This window comes from Poecilia latipinna, unplaced genomic scaffold (genome assembly GCF_001443285.1).
Source record: "Poecilia latipinna isolate Pla-1442-1.1 unplaced genomic scaffold, P_latipinna-1.0 Scaffold832, whole genome shotgun sequence".
Taxonomy (NCBI): domain Eukaryota; kingdom Metazoa; phylum Chordata; class Actinopteri; order Cyprinodontiformes; family Poeciliidae; genus Poecilia; species Poecilia latipinna.
In genome coordinates this window covers 199983-209362 of record NW_015113448.1, presented here as the reverse complement: position 1 = coordinate 209362, position 9380 = coordinate 199983, and the positions used below count along the sequence as shown (strand labels likewise).

Below are 9380 nucleotides of genomic sequence, written 5' to 3'. Positions count from 1 at the left end.
TTGTTTATTTTTATCCTTCGTAGCTTAAATGCTATTGAATGACTTTATCAATTTATTCTTTGAATTGTCTTTATGAAAGTGTCAAACAAAAGTATTTGTACTATTTTTCCATTTTGGGGGGGAAATAGTAGGTCAGCAACTAACCTACCAACACATGTCTGTCCATTTTTTAAATTTATTTATTTATTTATTTGACCTTTATTTATACAAATAGTCTCATTAAGAGCCAAGTTGAAATTACAAGAGAAACCTGTTTTGATGAAACAAACAAAAAAAAAGTAACACAATTCAACTCAATTAAATAGCCTAATAAAATATGAGCCGAAAACAAGAGCAAGCTTCATAAGAAGATTTCTCTTCTTGTGGAAAACTTCAGATCTTCAGTAGTGTCCTAAATTGATGGAAATGCCCCCCCCGCCCCCCCCCCCCACTTAACAAGTTGAACACTGAACAACTATGCTGATGAAAACTAGTTATAGGTAAATGAAAACACAAAGTATAAAAATGGGAACCCCAACATTATGTTTCTTTTTCTATTTTTAATTTCTCATTGCAATAAGTTCTTTAGTGTTATTTCAGTTATTTGGTGCGATTTCACATACAACCGCTAGGGGCGCCTATCACATTGGTGGCGTAGAGAAGGCTGGGCACACAGAAGAAGAATAAACCTTCCTGTTAGATGCTAACGGAAGCGCTTCGTGTGTCTCGTCTTTTCTATATCGCAGGTCAGTAAAAATGTATTTTGATACGTTTTGGACCAAACTTAAAACTATTTGAGAATCTTAATCGACAGACACTCTCCATCCAATCTTTGGATTGCTATTTTGCAAAGAATTGAAAGTAATTCAGTCAGAAAAGCTGATAGAAACATTCACATCTGTAACTGTAGGAAAAGGTGATGCACTACTAAGAATACATGCCACGCCCTTGAGATTATTTTTAAAGATTTTGAAAACCATGTATCATTTTCATTCCACTTCCTAATTATGGCCCACTTTGTGTTGGTCTGTTGTATAACATTAAAATAAGACAAATTATTATCTCTAGTTGTATAATATGACAAAATGGGAACAAGCTTGAGAGTTATGAATACTTTTGCAATGCGCTTTTTCTGTTCTGAAAAACATGCAACCCATACTTAATGCTATGAAGAAATACAAAAACTCAATATTTATTTGTCCCACAGGAAGCGAGTTAAAGCTGGAAGTTGATGTTGGAGTAATCTACCCGCATGGTTACAGAATACATTAGCGTGTAGTTTGTCATGGGAATAACTGGCCTGTTTATGCATTTGCTGGTATGCATATAGACTGGATTTGCACGCGATTGGCTATATGGTCCACCATACATACTGACAGCCAGTGTCTGGAGGAAAGGGAAGTTTGATAGCAGACTTGGAGCTGGAAGCAAGTGCACCCAGCATCATTTATTTTTCAGTGTTTTTTATTCATCCCTGTTTAGCATTGCATCACTCCTGTTTGTGTCCATGTCCTCCAGAATGAGAGAGAGAGAGAGAGACACGACTACCTTGGAGCCCAGAGCCATGATGCGGAGCTTTGCATGCCTGCTTACATCTCTCCCTATCCCCTCAACCAGCCATGGCAGCTGTGTCTGTAAAGAAAATGCCACATGAGCCTGCATTCTGAGATGTAAAGACTTTTAGCTTTGAGCTGTTAGCTACGTCAAGGCCAGGGCCTAATTGTTTCAGTCAGGCTTCTGAAAAGATCACCTACTTTGGGATTTTTTTTTTTGAGAGTTCATTATTTTATTTTGTTGAGTGTACTCTTGATCCAAATCACAATGTTCCAAATGAGAGCAGCGTGAGGATCCATGCCATTTTACCATTCGAAACCAATTTCTTCAAGTGTTGGACAAGGTAGTACATTTCACAAAAGACATTTTATCCATCTAACAAGTAATCTGAGAAATACTCGAATCACTCTTTTTTTTTTTCCTCTCTCTCTCAGCGAAGCACCACTCCTGCTTGTATGTCTTCAGCCATGCCGTCTTATCAACGGCTTAATTTCAAAGGGGGGGAGCAATTAAAATTGTAATAACTCATTTTATTAAAAGATGATTGAATCTCGCTAATACTTGTGCTCCGATTAAAAAACAATATCGCAAGTAATGTGGTTTCAAAGATTTCCCGCACAATCGTCAAATGCTCCATCGTCAGCTGCATGTAAAGAGGAGGTGTACAATTTAAACCAGATGTTTGCATGCAAATATTATCATAGCCTTTTTATTTCCACTCACTCAGATTGGACCTTTCTGGTTTTATATCAGCTAGAATGACTAAAGCTTTCTTCTATGCCTGACTATTCTATATTCACCCTGATCGTACGCATGATTGTAACAAACTGATAGCTGATGCAGATTTTGGCAACAAGATTGATGAGTTTTATCTTTGTCTCATCTGAACATTGAATGTTTGTCTGGAACTCTTTTGGTTTGTTCTTACAGAAATATGCAGATTAGAATATTACAAATATACCAGTTAGTGGTCATAATAGCAATTAATATTAATATCGATTTCAGTACAAATTTTTATATTGATGCATCCCTACTTGCCTTTAGCATTCACCATAGTGTGGAGAATCAGCCGTTCTCCATGCTGACTTCTTGATGTATGAGTTTACTGAAGAGTCAGTGAGTCAAATTCATGAATTCCACTTATTAATACCAAAATGCAGCTGGTCCATTATGACCTGCTACCTTTAAGAGCTAACAGACAAAATGGCGTCCCAGCAGAGGTTGTGATCTCCTTTGTTTAGCCTCTATCTAAGTTACGCCCCAAAGAGGTGCGTAACTTAGCTCCTAGTATCCTGTAATCTTGGCTTTGAGGGCGTTTCCTAACGTGTCATTTCTTTTAGCTTTAGCTTAGCAACTAGCTAACAGAGTTAGAAGGAAAACAGGATTATTTATTCTCAGCAATAGTTTTTTATGTAAGCATTCCACCCTAAAACAAGAAGTATTCAAATGGAGGATTACAAGTATAAACTTCGCAATCCTTTGCAACCTTTCTAACATGTGTCTATGTAGAACTATATATTTATTAGTGTTTCCTTTTGTTTTTGACTGATCATCAAATATGTTTGTCATGTCTGAGTCTATCCCTTATTGCTGTCTCTTCTTGTCTCATCAGCTAAAAAGTCCAAAAGGTGCATAAAATCTTAGTAAAATGTAGTTTGTAAGCATTTATTTTCATCCACAATATGCTGGGATTTTTTTTTTTAGATTTAGCTATAAATTCATAGTGACTAGATAAGATCACTATGATGTATGTATGTATTTTAGCTACTGATCATCATGACTTAGCTAATGTATTGTCACTGTAAACGCTTTACTTTTTGTACCTTTTACCTTGAAATCTCTCTTCTGTACTTATTTAAGTACAACAGACCTTTTACTTTGGGTGTCCTGAATTTAAGAATGACCCCAGACACTTACCCCAGAGTACCCACTTATCTTGTGTCTTAGCCCCTTAGTTTTTCTGCCTCAGGCTGTGTAACCACCCCCCGCTTTGTCCCAGATCCCTCTTAGCAGGAAGCGTCATTCCTTCCAACTGCAGGGTCCATTAGCAGATGTTCCAGTTACCAGAAATATATTGTCCATTCAGTATATTGCAACACCTACAATTATTTTGTGGCAGGCCAACATAAAGTCAGTGTGAAACCAAAGCATATCTGGCTTTCTTTTTTCTCTACTAAATGAAATCTAAAAAGAAAGAAAAAAAAGAAAAAAGAGAAAAATGACCTGCGTTCTGTGTTCCCTGGCGTGTGTTAAAGTGTGTGTCCACGCTCGTGTCCTAACAAACCTCTGAGGCCTTAACAGAACAGCTGTGTACATGCTCAGATCAGATTAACTGTAAACAGATTGACTCCATCACCCGACTTTTAAAAGACGAGGCTTTACACCGAATTACACTCTGGGTCTGGGGATTCATATTTGTTTTATTTTTTGAAAACTCCAATTCGCAGCTTTTTGCCACTCTTTGACTGTCCTTAACCACTACTGCAGGTAGACGACCCTCAAAACAAATGCAGCGTTTCCTACACCCGAGTAGCAATGAAACAGAGCGCTGCTGTTTGTGTTTTCATACTGAAATGTCTGTCTGCTTTTTATTCACCGCTTCAGGGCACAGGAACGCTGCTTAAAGAAATGAAGAAATGCCCTCGTGTCACAATGCAACAAATAGATTTACAGTTAACTTGCAAAAATCATCCTGTAATGGCTTCTTTCCTGCTTTGTCTTTTATGCATTCCAGTTTACGCACAGACCTTGACACTAAATGTAATAAATAGTAATAGTAAATAGTCGAGCCCACAACATTTGCACACATTTTCAGTCAGCTAAGAGGCATTGCAGCCTTCAGAGACGCATTACTGTGTGTGCCACTTCTTGTTCATGAACTCACACAAATAAATGCGTTGAAGACTGGCCTGGAGGCAAAAGCGTTCACCCAAACCCTAAGGTAAGGGGGGAGAAAAAAAAAAAAAAAAAAAGGTTTAAAGTCTTCCTCCATTCATGTGCCCTTTTCCTGCAGTCTCTGCATTTGGCATCTGTTGAACGCCTCTCTTGATCTTGTTTCTATCGATCCACGATCTAAGGTGAAAGCGTCAGGAGTTTAAAGTCGCAAGAGTACAAACGCGGTCCAGACACACGCGCAGCACACAAGACATTAAACTTTCAGAGTCAAAGCGATAAATATGCTTTTGCAGTAAGAATGTCACACTGGGATCAGCCTCTGGTTTGCCAGTGAGCACGCGCGCACTCACGCCCACGCGGTCCTCGGCAGTCACTTTCAAAGATTCGTCTGCCTTATTGTGGGAACTTTGTCCAGGTCCTGACCGGCTGATGTAGCTCAGGAGCTGTCCGTGGTGCTGAAATCAGTGCCACAAACAGGGGAATAAATTGAACTATTGTCCTTTGCTAGGTGCTATTAGAAACTTCTTAAATCTTCTTTTTAAGTTCCTTTGCAGTCATATTACAGGGATGCTATAAATACCACCCCGCTGAGCCAGGGCCAGAGTTTGCGAGGTACAGTCTGAGTCATAGTGCTGGTGGCAGACCCGGTATTTAATGTGATTTATCCAACTTCTCCGCATTTGGCAATATGGGACACAGTTCAAACGAAGAGCTCAGACAGAATCATTCTAGACGGCTGTATGTGTGCGCGAGGGTCTGTCTGTCTGTGTGTGTGTGTCTGTGTATGCGTGTGTGTGTGTGTAAAATCATGCAGGCCCGCTGATGAAGTTTATGGATTGCACAGAGGTGTGTGTATCTCTGTGCGCACATATGCACAGACTCTTACACTATGTTGGGCATAACGCAGGATTCAAAGGGAGCCTTTGAAGTATTTTGATGTTCCCTGGCTGCTCTCTTGCCAGTTTCCTAAATAGGTCAGAGACTCTGCACTCTGCCTTCTGCGCTGTGCTAGCTGCACAGCAGCCTGCTAGAAAGAGTCAGAGAGGGCAAGGAAAAATGATATATTTAACTCCATCTGAAATGAACTAACAGGAAAGCTGCCCTGCTCACTTTTGCTTCACGGCATTTCAGTTTCGTGGCAGTGTTTTTTTTTCTCTCTTTTTTTTTTTTTTTTGTTTACACGATGCTCAGCAGGTGTTCCTTCACAACCTGCAGTCTGTGTACATTTCTTCGGAGGCAGAACGAGGAATGATGGACACGAAAATTGATGGGTAGAAGGCGAAGGTGAACTGAACCCTTCGACTGCGATGGCGAGAGAGAGTCAAAATGATACATGCGGCGTCTAGCAAAAGACTTCATAAACCCTTTGCACATGTTGTCAGTTTAGCACCTTAAACTGGAACGTATTTCATACAGATTTTATTTACCAGGCAATCTCAAAGTAGCGCATTAACATGAAGTGGAATCAAAATCCATGCATTCGTTCACCCTTACATCATACCAACACAGTATGGGTAGCATCATGATGTAACAAATATACTACTGTTGACAGGGAAGACAATTAGCACTGATGCGAATATGAATGGAGCAAAAACACAGGGCAATTCTAGAAGAGGAAAACCTCATGGAGGCTCCAAAATACTAGGATGGGATTCACCGTACAGCAGGACAAAGTCTAAAACTGCCACCAAAGCTATTTCAGAAAGGTCCAGTCAAAGTCCAGACCAAAATGCAAGTGAAAATCAATGCTGTGGCTTGGATTTGCTTTTTAAACATGCCAGTTGTTCAGAATAACTAAGCTTGAGATACTTTAAAGATTGGGGAAAAACACAGATGTCCTGGTACACAAGACGCTTACAATGCAAGATATTTCTACAAAGTACTGCCTTATGCTGGCCTGAATAGAAATCAGTGCCATGCTTTTCAGATTTGTATCTGTAAAACAGAAATGAAAACAACTTAACATTGTCGTTCACCTTCCAATTGTGCACTACTTATCCCGGTTTCAAAAAAATACCCCAGTAAAACATCGAAAGACATATATTTAGTTTTGCAAGACGCTATAGATAAAAAGACAAATAGTTCCAACATAAAATGTTGTGCTGGTATGAGGCAAGGCACAGAGTTAGTATGCATACAAGAGGTGGTGTGGTCCTGCGGGCCGTCTGTCAATAGGATTCTTACTGGTTTCTTACTGCCGGTCCCATGCAATCACTTGGATCTTCGATGGATCTTTGATGAATTTGGAATCTTTAAAAACCTACAATATTTTCTCACATTCAGACCCATTTCATGTCGTCTGCCTGGTTCTAAAGCATATGTGAACATATGTATACTTGTGCCTCTGTGTGTGGTGCTTCATTCTGAGTTGGTAGGAGATTTTCTTTTCAAGCCTCCAATGGTTTGGGGTTGAATTTCATCACAGCACAGAATAACACATCTGCGGCAGTTTCCGAAAGGCTTGCAGGGCAGCAAAACGACACCAAGGTGGACTAAACTTAGAATAACGGAGACGTCCTTTGTCCTACTTTTGTCTTTGTCTCTTTGCATATCTACACCATTTAAGAAGGTTTGCCTACTCAAGGGGCAACACTTTGGACAAACTTAAAAGTGTATTTTAAATGAGAAGATGTGTTCTCATAACTGAATCGTGCTGCCATCGAACACACACATGTGCGCGCGCACACACACACACACACACACACGCAGGCACAAATTCATGCAAGCCAGACTCGTATTCACCATTCCCATGGACCCTGTTAGCACCTCCATTCATCCTCCTTGCCATAGAAAGAATAAATCAGAGTAAGTCAAGCACTTGTTTTAGTTGCCAAAGGTGGCATGTCCAAAACCGCCGGGGGAGGAGGGGTTGCGGTGTGATTTATTGTCGAGTGGCACAAAGCGAGAGAGTTCTTCCATGGGAACAGGACACATAGCTCTCTGTGGAATGTGATTTGTTTTCTGCTTGGCTGGACCAAGCTAGCAAATGTGGCAGAAACCATCCTGTCTTCCCTTTAGCTGGAGCAAACACCCACTTTTTTTTTTTCCTTCTCGGCTGAAATACCGAGGGGAGAAACCGGAGAGTGGGTAGGCTGGTGTTTGAGGACGGAAACAAATACCCCCATCTTTATATATCCCCCTTTGCTCCACCCTGCTCAATGGGGGCCAGCAGTCCTAAAAGAGTGTCTCCAGCTCATCTCTGATCTCCCTGCTCCTTCAGTAGTGTACGCAGCAGGATGCCTGGACTCAACCAGAAGCCCTCAGTCTCCCTCTGGGGCTTCGCAAACTCCTTCATGTCCTCGCCACCGATAAAAGTTTCCTTACATCGTCACAGATGTTTTGCCAATTTTCCAACACCCGCGGCCCCCACACAGATGCACAGGTCTGCGTCACATTCCAATGGGCCACCGCTATCACTCTCTCAGTCGCTCGGCATAAACAGATCAGGGGCTCTTATAACGAATGTGTGTCACGACTGCGTTCCCAAAGACTTCCAGCATCATTACAAAGACCCCCCCCCCCTCCCCCCAAACACACACACACACACACACTCATCCTCTCTTTGTGACAGATGCACTTTTTTAGGCCCTCTTTTTTTATGTAGCAAGTTTCTGCAGAATAGGCACAAGATTAAATGGGACCAGCTGAAACCCAGACAGATGCCCTATCACATTTGAAGCATTGCCACCTGCTGTGTTTTGAGAAATGAGTGTCTTTATTTGAAGCATGAACGTCGGGTCTGCTGCTCTCAACTGTTTGTCTTAGTTGACTTCCCATTGGGGATTGTAATGTCTGTGTCAGTGGGCACACTAATAGAGATGTGTGAGGTTAGCGCTATTGTATACATCAATGCCGAGGATCTGTGCTTCACTATTATAGGCCTGTCGCTTTCCGCCGGGGATTATACAGGTTTTAAATGGGGAGGAAGGCTTTACACAAAGCCATATTGAGGGGCTTTAATCTACACAAACACTTTCATATGAGGTATTATAACAGACTATCATCCTGCAGATGTTACTTTTAGTGGAACAGTGTGTGAGGAGGATGGCGGTGGAGGGCCTGCACTTTAACAAATAAAAGATTAAAGGGCGCTACACCTAATGCCAGAGCATGAAGCAAGGGCCGTGTCTGATCAGGGATGGAGGTGGCGTTTTAAAAATATAACCTATCTGTACATATTTTTTATGCTACATTGTCTGGCACAAATATTCATACTATTACGTAATGTTGTCACGTCGCAACCCTAAAATTCACTGCATTTGAGGGGCTTTACGTGATAGGCCAACACAAAGCGGTGCATATTTTTGATGTGGAAGGAAAATAATGCATCATAAATAAAAAAAATCTGGAAAGTGTGGCTTCTCTCATTCTCCCTGAGTCAGTTTTATTTTTTCTTAGATTCACTTTTACTGCAATTACAAATGTAAGTCCTTTTGGGGTATGTGTCTGTCAGCTTTGCTCATCTAAAGGCTGTAATATTTGTCCATTAATCCCTGCTAAGCAGCTCAGGCCCAGTCCAGCTGGATGGAGGGCGTCAGTACGCGACTCTAACAAACAAATATCCTTTGATCTAAAACATTCCAATTTACCTCAAAATGGCTGTTTTGTATAACTAATATTTTTCTTCTTCTAGGATTGTCCTTATTAATCTCAGATCAGTCTACTCTGATCAGTTTCTCTTTCCATAACGACCAAGATTGTCCCCCCCAGTACGAAGCTTTGGCTCCTATGTTTCACTTTGGGGTTGGTGTGTTCAGAGTGTGCAGTTAGTTAGAAAACTAATTAAACACACACAGCTTTTTGAATGTCAAACTAAATATTCAGCTTTGTTCTTATTGGACCAGGCCACTTTCCAGCTAACTTTAAATGGGACTTATTTTAGCTTCTTTTTTTATCAACAGCTTTCTTCTTTCTGTTTTTCTATGAAGGCTAAACATGCCTCATACTAGTTT

General features: G+C 40.8%; 1 long non-coding RNA gene across 1 annotated transcript; it reads left to right on the top strand.

Moving 5' to 3' along the window:
- The first annotated feature begins 634 nt into the window (after positions 1–634).
- LOC106956604 (uncharacterized) lies at positions 635–2086 on the top strand. The gene is made up of 3 exons (XR_001426799.1): positions 635–725; positions 1498–1876; positions 1968–2086. It is a non-coding gene; the product is annotated as an uncharacterized LOC106956604 (long non-coding RNA).
- Positions 2087–9380: the final 7294 nt, after the last annotated feature.